General features: G+C 44.7%; 1 long non-coding RNA gene across 1 annotated transcript in view; it reads right to left on the reverse strand.

Moving 5' to 3' along the window:
• Positions 1-12,237: 12,237 nt before the first annotated feature.
• LOC135995335 (uncharacterized) overlaps positions 12,238-15,273 on the reverse strand; it is a 32,111-nt gene continuing 29,075 nt past the window's right edge. The window contains exons 2-3 of the long non-coding RNA XR_010607092.1: positions 14,381-14,542; positions 12,238-12,397 (exon numbers count right to left, since the gene is read on the reverse strand). This is a non-coding gene — a long non-coding RNA (uncharacterized LOC135995335). The remainder of the gene's footprint in view (positions 12,398-14,380; positions 14,543-15,273) is intronic.

A 15,273-nucleotide genomic window follows, 5' to 3' on the forward strand; every position in this document is an offset into this window, starting at 1 on the left:
GCTGTGCTGCTGCTTGGGCTGGCTCTTTCGCCTCTTGGCTCTTTGTAGTCACTTTTAGATAAAAGAAGAAAACTTCTCTGAGCTTTCTGGGCCCTTTCCAGCTTTGTTTATTGAATCTGGATACTATGGGGAGGGGAGAATGTCCCCCTCATCTTCCACTCCCCCGGCACATCTGGGTCAGTCTGTAAACACCTGGCAGGATAGAGGGTGAGGGCATAGCAGCCTATAATTTACTAGAATCCAGAGTGCAATAAGGTGGGGGAGAGGAGGAAAAAGCAAACCAAAGTGTTTCATATCCTCCCTTTCAGACAATTTAACACACGCACACAAAAAAAAGAGAAAAAAAAAAAAAGAAACAAAAAAAAGAAGAAACAAAATGTTCTTGCAACATCTGCATAAGACATCACAGCCAACAGCTGCTATTGGTTTAGGAGAGAAGACAGAGAACTTAAACTTAGCCCACCGATTCTTGGCCCTCTTGACTTTGTTGGCGTGACCTTGTGGAAAGCTATGGCTTATTTCAAGCCTCCTGTGACTGTGGTGGTAAAAATTCACAGCCAGTAGAATCATCCCTTCTGAATTGAGTAAGGTTTACACTTGTCTTTTTTCTTTTTTTTGTTTTGTTTTGCTTTTTTCCACTCAAACCAGTATAGTTTCTATGCGTAAGGTTTACCAAACCTCATGTTTTCTTTTTAAAAAAACAAAACCAATTTTTAAAGTTTCGACCAAATAAGAAAAAAGACAAAAAAAGAAAAAAGTGAGCATGTCTGACTAAAACAAAGAAATATAAGCTTCATTTTCTATTGGGATTTTTTGTTTGTGTTTGTTGGGGTTTTTTTTGTTTGTGGTTTTTGTTTTGTTTTGTTTTTGTTTGGTTTTTTTTTTTTTTTAGTAAGGTAGACTAGTCCATAAGAAGGTTTTGGGTCAACTGAATGAGCTGAGGAAACTGGAATCCAGGCTCCAAGCAATAGACAACCCAAAGTTTTGAGCCCTGGCCCGGTGTGACGTTGCGGGGAACACGCTCGCCCCTCTGCCCCCGCGCTCCTCCCAGTGCCATTGCCCACTCTGCTCCCTGTGAGCCGCCGAGGGGGAGAAGGGAGCACGGACTTTTGTTTTTTTTCCTAATTGTGCTGAGATGCGCTGTTTTCTTTTCGGGGGTTAGGTGGGTTTTTAGTGTCTTTAGCACTTCCACATTTTGAATATATATTGAATTATTCTCTCCTTGATTTCTTGCCAACTCTCCCCTGAGAATGTCCCCGAAATAGTCTTTGGGGAGGACAGGGAAGGCCTTGCCATCTACCTTTTTCTCAGAGCAAGTCCCAGCAGGGCCCAGGGACAGCTGTGCAAGATGAGTTCCTTGGCACTTTCCTCCTGCCCTTCCCTCCCCTCAACCACCCAAACCTGAGCTGGATCCTGCGCTGGCTCAGGCGAGGACCCAGCGACGCCAGATTTTTCAAAACTGATTTTAGCTCCCTCAGTGAGAAGACCAGGGATGCACCCTGTCCCCTGCTGCAGGTTTTGGGTGCGGGCGTCCCCCATTCATCTGTGGCCCAGCAGTTTGCTGAGATGGTGCTGCCACACAGATCAGCCCAAGGGGCGAGGAAGCACGAGCTCCTCAGTGGGCAAATAACCTGCTTCCCCTCACTTAATTCCATTTTTACAAGCATGGGTGTGGGTGATACAGCCGCTCCCTCCATCCCCAAGCCCCCTCTTCATTTGCTTCTTAAGCCTTGAGAATCATGTTGAAGTTTCAGGACCCAATGCTATTTTTTTGTTGTTGTTTTCTGAGTCTTTTTTTTTTACTTTATCCCCTCCCCAGCACTTAAACAACACGACATAAAGTCTGTGTACAGCAAGAGTATTGTACAAAAGGAAATTTTGTTCTTTTTTCAAGTAGCTATGTAAAGTTGTGTTCCATAGATTGAGTATAAACAACATTTTCCAAATTGTGACAGTAATAATGAATAACTAATAATACTCAAAACTTCAGGGACTGTTTCAGGCCTGCTTGGGGCCTAAACGCTCAACTGCATTTGTACGACATAGTATTGTATCAAACATTTTTCTGTATTTTAATGAGAAAGCAAAACACTAGTTTCATATTTAAGATTTTAAGAGTTTTAGGGTGGGGGGGAGGGAATTGCATTTTTGTTTTGTTTTGTTCTCGTTTTTTTTATTTTATTTTTTTTAATACACAAAGAGCCTCAAGAGGAATAAAACAATTTAAAAACAAATAAAAAGAAAAAAAAAATAAGAGGCCAGGCAGCTTAAGTATATGCTTTAGTCACTTAGTTCCAGAATGTTTTCGGAATAACAGGAAAAAAAAAAAAAGAGATAAAATAGCAAAAGTTGTATAAAAGAATAAAGAAGCTCATACCCAAATTCACAAAACTATTTTTTAAACCAAAGCACATTTGAATGAGTATGGAACCTCACTTGGCTCAGAATAGTACTAATATATTTATCTCATTGTTTACATAAACTTTTACAGTTTCAGACCTCAACAGATCTAGGGGCCAGTCAAAATTAATCTTTGCTTTTTCCATTGGTTTGTCTCTGAAGGCTGTGCAGCGTTCCCCAGGGAGGGGAGATGTGCGTCCCAGCCTGCATTCCAGCACTGCTCGGGGAGGGCGGGGAGAGGGAGGGCAATTACAAATATGGCACATATAAAATTTTTTTTTTGTCTTCAACCCACGAGAGATGTTGCTGGGAGTGAGACACAGGCACTATCGTGGAGGCATCTCAGCCTATCTCTTCCTCAGAGGAGTCCAAGGGTACCAAGAGATGCGAGAAGCTCTAGAGATAGAGAAGGATATTAGCAGAAGGTGGCGGGAGCTGCTGTACCCAGCACATCTCCTTAACATTAGCCACAGGGAGCTGGGCTGAGCTCCTTTCCAATCCTCTACTGCAAAACATCCAAAACCAAATTCCTGGGAAAAAAACCCCAAAGCCCTGCTCTGTGCGTTTGGGGGAGTTTGCAGGAGCCACAAAGATCACAGAAGACACCAAAGAGCTATTGACATGCAGCTTCTGGGAGGCTTTGTGGCTGCTGCGGAGGAGCAGGGACAGCCCTGAACGGTGGCCAATCTCCCTGTGGTGACCCGGGTGGCTTTAACGAGCTGGTGAGAGGACGAGGGCAGGGGCGCCCCACTGTCCCTCCTGCTCAGAGCTGTGCTGGGGCCTGAGCTGAGCCACCTTTTAATTAAACCGCTGGATCGATTCACTCCAGACCTCACAGTCACATGCAAAGAGCTCAACCAAAACTCCTAAGGCTTTCTAGGTGGAAACCTAAGCTTGATTTGCATGTTAGAACAGTCTAAAGATGACCAATGAAGATGGTTTGCTAAAATATTGCTGAAGCCAAAAAAAAAAAAAAAAATTAAAAAAGCTCCCCATCATTAGTCTTGACCCTCTGTAGCTTTTACCTTCTACACCAAAGCCACCTCAAACATTTGAGGGGGGGCTGATGGAAAATGAAATATTAATTTTGCCTGGTCTTAATATCTAACAAAGATGGTGCAAACACTATTTGACAGTGTTGTTTTTGTATCAATATGTATGTGCAGTAATGAATGTATTTATTTCTCAGATTCTGTATGCACAGTTTTGCAATGTAATTCAGAAAGTTGCAAACACAAAGATGTGTCCGCAGGGTCTTCTCTACAGGATTTCAAAAAAATGAAAAAAATATATTAAAAAAAAAAAAATCTCAGAGACTCTCAGCATAGCCATAAACCATAACCTGTGAAGACAATACAAAGACTGGACTTTTGTAGCTTTGCATAGAAGAGGAATTTATGTTTTGCTGTATTTAAATGTTTCCATTTACAGTGTCACTCTCTTAAGATTCCTGTTTTGGTTTTTGTTGTTGGTTTTGTTTCGTTTTTTTTCCTCTCTCTCGTGTGTGTGGAAAGCATTGTTTTCCAGCAGTGCAGGTTCAAAGTCTGGGTTAGCAGTATTTTACCGTGTCGCTTCAGTTCTGAAAAGCAGGAGTGTGGGTCTTGACCAGGGAAACATCCAGAGCACTCAGTGAAACAAAACAAATTCTGAGGTGACTGCTGGCAAAATCCAGAGAAGGTAAAAGTCACCAGAGGAACGGGTGTGTGCTCCCAATTGCAGCTTGTGACTGAGACAAGTCCCTTGTCCTGCCTGGACAGGACGTGGCTCCTTTACTGAAGTCCCTTTCAGCCCTCGCTTGCTGTTTACTGTGGTAGCAATAAAGATCTCAGAAGCGGGGTGTTGATGCCTAAGACAGGTAGAGGAAGCTTCATGCCAAACCCAACAGCCTCTGTGCCAGCCCGCAATGGGCCTTGCAAACTATACTGAAGCGTCAGAGTCCCTATAGCGTAAGGTGTTCATAGAGTCCCTATAGCATAAGGTGGTCATGGAGTCCTGGGAAAAGCTGGACTTTACAAAGCCAGTTCCAGTCTTGGTGGAGTTAGCAGTTACGGACCTGCTACAGCCTTAAAAATGAGCGTGCAGAAAGGATGCTTGTTGATTTCCGGATGTTTGCCAAATTCAGAAACCTTTCCAATCAATCAGATGAGCTGGAGTTTGGGGAAAAGCAAAGCAAAAGCAGAGACAAAACCTCCCTACATTTTAAATGGGTTTGAGAGGCTCTATATAGTAAACATCTAGTTCTCCCTAGACAGCAGAAATGCTCATCACTGAGATGGCATTTTTGAATAAACATTTGTTTAAGCAAGAGTTTAAAATCTAAATGAGCTTGGAGCTGTAATTCTGGAATAATTAAACAGACTTCTAGCATTTTTTTCTTAGTTTTTGTTTAAACTTAAAGATTTGCTCAACATCGACAAAGTCTTTCCATTTATCATAGAACCTTTTCTTTCCATAAGCTTACTCTTGCACTCCAGAACCGGCCATATTCTTGAAAAAGAAAATTTGGGGGTTGCTTTCAATAACTGAAAGTAGCTTGTTGCAATGTTTTAAGTCCCACAGTACTTTAATGTCTTGATTTTTTTGGTCCAGGTGTCTCCTATTGTCACCCTCCTCTTCCCCTTCTTCTCCAATTTTCCCAAGTATTTTGAAGCCCAGTGTTGAACACACAGGGGTCACCAGCTCAGTGTTTTTGAAGGGAGCAGAACCTGTGGGATGCAGTTGGGAAGGTCTAGAACAGAATACCCCATGCCGTATTTGTTGGCCGTCGGGGGACACACTTTATAGCGCTTGCTTTCCCTGAGAAGTGGGACATTTTTTAAGCTTTCTCATTCACAAGTTATCGATTGAAGCACCTAGCACAACCGTTGCTCTAACTTCCACAGGAGTTTTGACCGGCTGGGGATAACTTTTCTACAAGGAGAGGATATTGTTCTGGCTGGCTGGATAATTTTCCCCGTTTTATTTTAATATTTTAAATACAACTGAAAAAGGGATGTTGCATCTCTCTATTTGTTAATTTTAAGCCTTAACTACCAGTCAGTCTAGAAGCCTTGGATGTTTCCTGGGGAGGGCAAGGAAAAGGCCGACATTCCTGCTGCAATGTTCTGTTCATTTCCTTCAAGAGCTTGAATTCAGGTCAGAGCCACACATAGTTGTGGCTTCAACTCAAGTGTCATATAAAAAGATACAGAAATTATAATATGATCTCAGCATTCAGAAATTTGCAGTCTTAATGTACAGTGATGAGAAACTGTTATTTTATGATCTTTTCATTAAAAGCTTGATTGAAAAATTCCTGTTGTTGCTCTAGAGTTCACCTTGTTCCTATAGCTGTGTCTGTCCATGTTTTCTCCTCCCTCATTTATTGTTTCCCAGGGACTTGAACCAGGTACTTCACAAAGCAGAACCCCCATGTCCACAGCCTAAAGAGCCACACACAACTTCTCTTTTTATGCACCTCCGCACTTTGCTCGTAATCCAAAATCTGACACTCATTAGAATATAAAAAGGATGAACTGCATGAGCCAGGCTGGCATACAGTAAGTGTGCAGGCAATGGATAACGGAGGAATCACCATTGCAGCTTTTTTGTTGTGACCCTGAGCAAGTTGAGGCTGTTTTTGAAAAGTTAGCCCTGCTTTGTCCCAACCAGAGTTTGAAAGCCATGTTTGTCAGAGACCGTAGATGGACCTGCTGATCCATAAACCCCTCCACTCGCTTTGGGCTGTAACTCTAATTCCCTGGGCACATCTCTGAGGAGGAGAGAAGTAGCTGAGGCAGGAAAGTTTCCTAAAATAAATTATGGTTCTCCATCAACCTGTGGTGGTGGTAAAAAGGGACAATGCTCCCAGGGAGATGGCTGTCGTGCCAAAAGCACACACTGCAGATTTCAACCTCTCGCATGTTAAGATCCAGACATTCTTCCTTGGGCAGGTTAAGTTTGACCAATCCTGACAAAATTAATTAACACTTCCTTGTTCTGGGTTTTCTGGTTCCCAGGCCAGCTTTTTGTCCCTAAGGATCCTTTAATAAAACACCTATTTAATGGAGACAAACTCAGCATCTTCACCATAATGCAAGAGCCAAGCCCAGTATTTTGCAACACTTCCCTTGATCACGCTGCTCATCACCGCTGTTTGCTGCTTCTCCCGGAGCCTGTTGGATTGCCTTAATACGCAGCACAGTAAACCTGGTGTTGAATTAGCATATTTCTTTTTTCTCCTTTTTTTTCACCCTTTTTTTAAAAAGCACAATGCTGACTATATTTTAAAGTGACTGACTGAAGGAGCTTCAAACTAAACGTCAGTTTTCTGACGGGTTGCAAAGTCAGCAGCACTGGTAAGAAAATAATTTTTATTTGTCCTTGGAGATGTGTTTTACCCACCAAGGTTAAAGAGAAGGACAAAAACGAACAGAAAAAACAGATGAAGAGCTACAGAAAACCAGAGGCTGTTTTTCAACAGCTCAGATGTGGTAATGAGCCTGTACTCTTTTTCCAGCTATCAGTGACTTTTCCTTTATTTCTAATATCTTCTGGAAGTTTTTGCCTCCTAGCACCGATTTCTCCATGGCATAAGTGTTTCCAGCATAGTTAATAGACTGCTTGTTCTATTTTACTTTCTTTGCTGTGGTCAGCTCCTTTTCATCTCATAAGATCCTGTGACAACTATACAAAACTCTTCATATAATAACTCACAAGTGAAATGCAGCTGCCCCTGCGGTAGAACACTGAAATATGTACAACTGAAGTGCACAGCACAGGATGTAAAGGATACCAGATATGTCTGGAATGCCTGGGAATTTGTATGTTCTTCCCTCTGCTTTCATTGCCCTCATTTATTGGTAGGGCTTCTCCCAAACCCACACTTGCTTTCTCTCCACTACCTCTCTCCCTCTTGGAGAGCAGACAGACATTGGGTCAAACCTTTGAATGATAGGTTTGATTTTTGCTTTTCTGCAGCAAATATAATTTCATCAAAACTGGAACTTTTCTATGGGAACAAAACTTGTAATTTTTTTTAAATTAAATTTTGTTTCAGCCACAGTTGAGCTCCCATTTGGGCACTGCTGACTAGATACAGATGCAGAATGTTTGTTTCATGAGAACTCTGGGGACTGATATTCATTAAGAAGTTTAATGGAAGGATAGGTTTTTTAAGAAGAATAACTTCAGGTCTGTAAAAGCCAAGAGACTAGCACCTCACTTTGCAAATTATTTCTAAAATATGCCTTCATCCTGGTTTGTATTGAAAATAAACTTTGAAGCACTGGAAGTTTTAGCTGCAAGCAATGCCAAATTTTCAGCAGCTCTAAGAATGCTGAAGCTGTTACCAACTATTAATTTTGTGTATCTATCTGGGCTTTTTTTGTCTGCATGCAGTAAAACACTGCCCAGGTTTAAATAGATTGATTTTTTGTGCACTTGTGCAAAACCTGCTGTGTGCCAAGTTTAGCGTGACCTGGCTTAAATCGGTAATAGCTGAAGCTGGTGCAAAACTCATAGTCTTGTTCTTTTGTCCAGTGGGAGCCACCTCCTGCTGCCCCTTGAGAATCCAACAGAAGGGGTTCCCACAGCTCCCAGCAGAGCCATTAAATCCCTCACTCCTTCCATGTGGTGTAGGTATGGTCTTCAGCTCTCAGCTCAGAATGATGGGGTCTTTTATGGCAAGAAACAAACTACCTAAAGGGCAAGTAATGCAATGGTTGCATCCGTTGCCCCTAGACTGCAAATGTAGGGCTGCTTTCATCGAGCTCTGCACGTTACCGCTTGCCTCGGGTCACCACATTCTTCTGTAAACACTACTGCTTCTTGGTCTTAACTTCAGTACGACTGTGTTCTTCCAGCATCTGAAGCCAACATCCATCTACTCCTCACTTTGAGGTACCTGGATTACAAAACCTGGCATAGAGGGCCAAAAATACTCCTAGATTTACTATTTGGAACAAAATTGCTTCCCTCCACAACTGCTCTGGGCACTGCTCTTGCTTCAGTTCTGCAGTTTTCTCCCTCCTACAGGTCACCACACCACGCCTTCCTTCTTTCCCTTCATGGGCTCTGTAGCAGTGATTGGGTTTTGGTTTGGTTTGGTTTTTTTCCCCTCTGCAGCTGTGCTGTGTCTTAGCAATGAGCACTATTGGAAACTGCTGCAGAGCAAGGTCTGAATCCATATGTTTCAGCTCAGTAGGTTGATCCAGTTGTAAGAAAGCACGATCTCCCTGCAATTACAGGGCATCCATAGCTCCAACACTATAGAGTGAAAAACATTCATCATACTGTCCTCTGCTGTTCCAGGTGCTAAGAAGAGAGGCCAGTGTAGCTGGTATGTAACAGCCTAGGAGGTGATTGATGGTACTGCCTACTTCCTTTGCCTTTCTGCCTTCTCACCATTTTGCCCCTTACCTTAGTTTCTTGGTTAGTTACAGAGAGCACTGGGAGAAGAGAAATGTTGCGGGGCTGTCTCAGCAGGAGAGGGTAATTTTTTCAGTAATTTGGCTCTGAAGCCAAAGCCTAATTCTCCCTCAGTGTTCTTGTCCATCCTCTCCTTCTTGTAAACAATAATTAGGTTTAAAAAAACAGAGAGAATCCCACACCTCTTGCCTTTGGATTCAGACTCAGCCACCACGTTAAAGCTACAGGTTCATTTAGCGTTGGTTAGAGATTTTGAATTCTATAAAAATCAAGAACTCTTCCAGAAGCCTGACTTGCAGCAAGCAGCACCTAAAGCTAGTAAGAACATGACATAGCCTTCCCTTGATTTCAGAGGACGGCGATGGCAGAACAGACACTAGCTCTGAGGCTTTTTGGTCGGCCTCCCTGCACAGCGTGCGTGTGCACTGCCGAGTTGTTTGGGGTGCACCTACTCCCCAGGACGGGCGCTGAGGACGCAGATGCAGGAACCTGGCCAGACGTCATAACCACATCCCCTGGCTGTGAGCACTGAATGAGCACCAGGCAGGAACCGAGCTCCACACCTGGGCAGATGCTGCTTCTCTGTAGCCCTACGGATCTGTGTGGGGTTACAGTAACAGGCCTGGCCATTCCAGCACCAAGGGACTGGCCAGACAGATCTGACCACAGGACAGTGGAGAGGGCAGCATCACCAGATGTCACTTATTAGCCTCTCAGGCAACTGTAAAGTGTGCTGAACTAAGCTCTGGGTTTCTAGCCTTGTCAGCAGAGGCTCTTGATACCCCAGCGCCTGGCAGCAGCCTCCTGCCAACCCCAGCTGGTCCCCTTGCCACAACAGCAGCCAAAGGCCAGCCAGAGAAGATTGCACAACCAGGCCTTGATCTGTATTTTCCACTGCTCAGCCAGCAAACCCCTCCTTTTTTCCAGCACAGCTGTTTTCCATCTCTGCTCAGGAAACATGCCCTGTTTTTGATTCCTGGGTCTTGCTTTATGAAGCAATCATGGGCAGGCTGTCTGGGTGGAACGGGTCACAAAGTGGCTGTGGGATAACTCTGGATTCTGAACGCCAACACAGAACAAAGGGGAGCTTTGCCAAGGCTCAGGTGAGCCTGGGGTCAGCACACAGACAGGCTACTGACGCAAGCACGAACGCAGGGTTTTCTTTCTCTGGGCTGTGGTGTTTGAAATCCCCCCTCCCTTTCCCTCTCCTGCCCACTTGCCACAGCCTTTTCCTTGTTAGATCCACATTTCAGTAACAACAGCGGGTGCATGGGCGACGGTGTCACTTTTTTGCTACATCCTACTCATGCCAAACTCCTCAACCAAGGTGGCTGTCTCTTCTTAAGCCACCAGCCTCACATGACTAGGTTAATATGCTGCCAGCTCATCCCCCTTCTAGGCATTCTGGTTGATGATATCCCGACATGCAGCTACAGCCCGGGAACTCGCAGCCCTGCCGTTAGCGACACTCATCTGACGGCGCAAGCAGAGGGCAGTGGGGCGGCACACGGTGGGGGGAGGCCCGGGATGAAGCGCAGCCCCAGATGTGCTCCCCTCAGAACACCAGCAGCCGGAAACACCCTGGTATTGTACTTCTTGGCTCTCTCTCCAAAACACTGGAAATTAGCCAGCTCCCTGGTCACATCAACCTGGAAATTAGCTGGCTTCCTCAAGGGTTAAGGCATTAATGTTAACACCATCTATATTAACTAAAAACAATATGTGTGCAAAAAGGGCTGAGTTACAGCTGTTACAGGAGTCATACCTTGCCTTTTCTGAGTCCTTTGCATGTGAAGCGTGGTCCTTTACAGCAAAGGCCTACAGAAGTGTCTTTTAGGCTGGAATGGGTAGAAGGGGCTGTTATGATAAAGAGCCCTGGAGCTCACACAGATGTGCTCCAGAGCAGGCTTTGAGATCACCAAGGGCAGAAAAAAAACGGTGGAAGAGGTTGAACACTTTTTATCTTTTTTTCGCGGAGGGGTAGAGCTAAAAATCAGCTGGGCACCATAATCAAACTGCCTGGCTGGGCATCTATTAATAGGTAGAGGCAACAGACAGAAAAAGAGAAGGGAAGCAGAGTTTGGCCTCCTTTTACAAATATACACTTGATCAGTTCCTGGCCACTCTAACTGGTTTAAGAGTGTTCACACAAAAGGACTTACTTCTGTAAGAGGAAGGATTCAAAAAAATCACTTAATTGAATCATCGCTAACATCACACAAGCCACAGCCTGCTGCAGAAGTTGCCACGTGGGCAGCAAGCAGGGAATCTCCCGTGATAGTTACTACTTCACTTTTAGTGGGAGCCTTTGTTTCAGGGCTGGGGCTGCAATGGGAACTGGAGGACAGGAAGAAAAGCAAGCAGGCCCAGATGTGCAGCGCACTGCAGTCCTGCCCAACAGGCAGATGTTGTCTGCTCGTCCAGTCCGGGGTCCCTTCTGAGCAGAGCGTGCCACTCGCACCAGATTGTGCAATAGCAGTTTGGGATGTGTACAAACACTGGCAGCATGGAGAGATGTTGGTCCTTGGTGTAAACTCTGACCTAGCCTGGCTCCAAGCCGCTGATGGCAGTGGTCAGGTGTATATTTGCCAGGGCTTGTCACGCGAGATGCACTCTATCCTTCCCGACAAGGCTCCTCCCGTGCTTTGCTTTTTATGTGTACACACAACACAGTCTACGAGCGCTCCTGTCCTGCCTCTTTCCTTTGAAGGCAGTGAAGGTGAGAGGGATCTCCATTATTTTAGAGGACATTTAGCTTAGTCTCCTGAACTCCTTACTAGAGAAGTATCTCCCAAACCTCCTGACCACTGTGAATACTTTCTACAGAGGCATATTAACTTCTCTTCATTTGGTTGGAGTGCCTGCCTGCTCTCACTATGCTTTTGCCCTGCACAGAGCTGTTTTGCAAACTATCATACTACAGAAGACCTCTGACCACAAAGTCCAGACCAGTTCCTGGTCCATAGCAAAACTGTAATACAAGTAAAACAACAATTTTCAGAGAGATCGCCCTTTCTGACAGCATCAGGTAGCCCAACAGTGCCTCGTGCATGCTCTGTGGGGCACATCCTCCCAGCAGCATGGCCCCTTCACACCCTAGGAACCAGTGAAGCAACATTCTTGAGCAACAAAGGGAAGCATGACACAGTGGCACATGAAGTGCACTTGTTAGACCTCTTCCACTGCCATGTTTGTTCTGCTGGACTCTGATTTAACCTTATTTCTAATGCCAGTACCTTGCTTTTACCTTCATCCCCATTTTGTTAAGTCATTTTTACAGTTTCATTTTCTTTTGTACAAGGCACAGTTAAAGAAGCTTAGGGAAAATAAAGACTGACTTTGTTTTGATGCCAAAGGTAATTTTTAAAAATTCCTTTTTTATCCTTTTCAGGTTTTTTTTTGTTTAAATAAGAGATGACATACCTTTTGAGAAGCAGCTTTCCTGGAGTTGCTTGTGCCCTGAAAACACACGCACCTGGAAATTCCAGCGCTTGAGAGAAGTAGCAGAAGATCAGTCCATAAATGATTTTGTTGCACTTGGGGAGCTAGAAGATAGGCTGAATTCCATGCTCGGTGTCTTCAATCTTCCCTAGAAACAACAATACAGAAAGTGTCAGCACTGAATCATAAGAGCTGACTAAAATATGAGGCTTCTTTCCCTTTAACAAGATCTCTTGAACAGTCTTCCTTGACATTCTGGGTAGAGTTTACTCTACTGAGATATTCAGAAAGGTGATGTTTGACAATGTGATCTCAAATTTTGCAGTATACCAGTACAGGTAAGAGATCTCTTAATACTGCAAGGACAAAAGTGCCAGAAGCACAAAGCAAAGATTCTCCAAGACTTCTTAACAAATAGAACTAGTCCTAAAAGTTTCTGTATTGGCTGGTTCTACCTGCCTCATTAAGCCTGGAGAAAGGACAGAATTAAAGTGCATTTCTTTTATAAGAAGCAAAGCCTGGCACTGTCTGCTGCGGGAGAGCACTAAGTTCTTCAGACAGCCTTGAGGTGCTTGAAGGGAGTACCTGTGAACACAGACAAAAACAAGTGCGAGCAAACTACAAAGCCTGTTACAGAAGCCAGAGAGGTTTAAGCTGTGCTGCCTTTCAAAGGAGGCCTGTTCTGAGCAGAATTAGGTCACAACCCATCTAAACTATGACTGCCCATGTCACTTAAGCTGATGGACCTGAACATGCATTAACCATTCAGTGAGAGGGAAAATTTCAGAAAGGGTCCTTTACATCTAACAAGCCTTTGATCACTCATTTAGTCTTTAGTTCCTTGGAACCTGCTACAGCTAAAGCACTCCATCAGGCAGCCAAGGGGATGGCTGGTTTAGAAGTGTGTGTAGCAAGGAGAGTGAGCAAAGCTATGTCAGGTTGCTCTAGGTCTTATTCAATTGAGTTCTAAAAAATCTCCAAAGATGGAGCTTTGAAACACTTGCTCAGCAACCTGTTCCAGCACGTAACCCACTCTCACTGTGCAATCTTTTCCGTATATCCAATTGGATAGGTAATTCAGTGCACGGAGGGGCTTGTCTAAAATGCCAGCATTGTACTTTCCTCCCTAACTTGACGTGTGGAGGCTCCAGGCCATCAGGAAAACCACACAATGACAGCACTACAAAGGGAGCCGGCAATGTGATTATGTATGGGCACACAGGCTGGAGGGGCCCAGGGGTCTGGAGATGACAAAAGCCATAGTAGCTGGGCCCTGTCTTTGTTTCTCAAGGCCTGTGCCGAACGTGTTGCCAACCATGTGTGCCATGTACATTTGGTAATGGTCTGGAAACCCTTCCCTCTAGAGACAAGTTCTGTGTTTGTGGTCTTTGCTGCTATGCAGCCAGCCAGCTCTCCTTCCTCCTCCTCAGCTTTGTGAGGGACCACAGAGGATTCAGCCCATGTAAGGGCTGCAAGGAGCCATCATCCTCTTGTTCAACCCTTCAGCTTGTTAAGGACTGGCACTGCGCGATGCTGAAGGCAGAAGCAGGCACAGAACGAGAGACAACCTGAGGAGATCCATAATGCTGAAAGCAACAGATGCTCCTTGTCCTCTCCTAGGCAAGATGAGCTGCAGTGACTTTGTGTGCTTTTACAATTTAATTTACAGGGAAACCCATATTTAGAAAGTGGCAATAGGAGGAATTCAGCTTGTGCCACCATATCTGCATCCACTCTGCTTTAATGAGTACATAAGGCCTTGCTTTCCTCTGACAAATGGGTGAAGGGAGAGGCCAGGGACTGGACATGTATTCACTTTATTCTCCTGGCTTTGAAAGGCTCAGTTATAGCAGGGCTGAGAGCCAAATGCGACTCTGTCTTGAGCCATTCCTTCTCCTCCCCCACTAAAGAATGATCTTTAAGCTCTGGACCCTCATCTCCACCCAAAATGACTGCCCTGATTTATTTCATGGTTTTTTGTTGTTTTCTTTTAAATCACTCCTAAGCTAAGCTTCTGTTTGCCAAGTTTTCAGCCCGGAGCAAATTTTTACAGTCAAATTATAACCTCATTTTCTTCCCCTTGAAAAAGAGGTGTTTTTCTGGATATGCTGCTGTCCCACCCATTACTCACCTTGCTGCTGGGAGGCAGGGGAGGTGGAAAGCTTTTTATATAACAGCATCCCAAAGTTCAGTGTCGCAGGCACGGGCACACATCTGGTTAAATCATTTCCCCCATATCTTGGCTCAAAATCCTTGGCTGAGACATCTCCTGGCAGTAGACATGTCCAGGGAGCTGAGAGGGAGGGAATAAAGGAGACAAAGTGGTTAGGTTTCTCAGAAAGGGAACGGTTGTGGGCTGGAATATAAAGAAATGCCAGGACTGGAGTGGCTGCTCTCTCAGCACGTTACAGGGTTTTGACTCTCCAGGGCAGTGTGACGCCAGCCCACACTTGAGGGGGCCCCTCTAGAGCACAGGCTGCAAAAAGCAGAAGACAGCTGAGCCCAGCGCCTTCCACCGAAGGGACAAATGGGAAATGGCCTGAAAAGGTACCATGACCTGCAGCCTTGGAGGCACTTGGACACTTCTTTTCCTCAGTGATTTCTGTTTCCCCACTTCGGACCCCTGAAAGCCTGAAAATCCCCGCTCCGCTGCCAGTGAATTCCCAACACCAGTTTTGATGCCAGGAAGGTTCTGGAGAAGAGATTTCAAAACAAGCAGCTTCATCACCCCAAGCGCCTGCTTTGCCAGTGGTGTCCAGTCCCTCATGCTTACTCAGAGCATGCCTAAAAACGTTATCTGTGGTCCGGGACAGGGTGTGGGAAGGTGCAAATAGGAGAGGAATAAGATTTGTTTAGTTGGGAATTCCCTGTGGATGTGTCAGATCAGGATTGAAAGTCCTTCACTGAGTTAGAGATGTTTCTCATACAGGAACTGCTGCCCAAATTACTCTGCAGTACAATCTTTTATTATTTCATGAACTTATTTCCCCTCCTTCCATAAGATCAGTTAACACGCAAAGGCTG

This window comes from Caloenas nicobarica, chromosome 16, assembly GCF_036013445.1.
Source record: "Caloenas nicobarica isolate bCalNic1 chromosome 16, bCalNic1.hap1, whole genome shotgun sequence".
Taxonomy (NCBI): domain Eukaryota; kingdom Metazoa; phylum Chordata; class Aves; order Columbiformes; family Columbidae; genus Caloenas; species Caloenas nicobarica.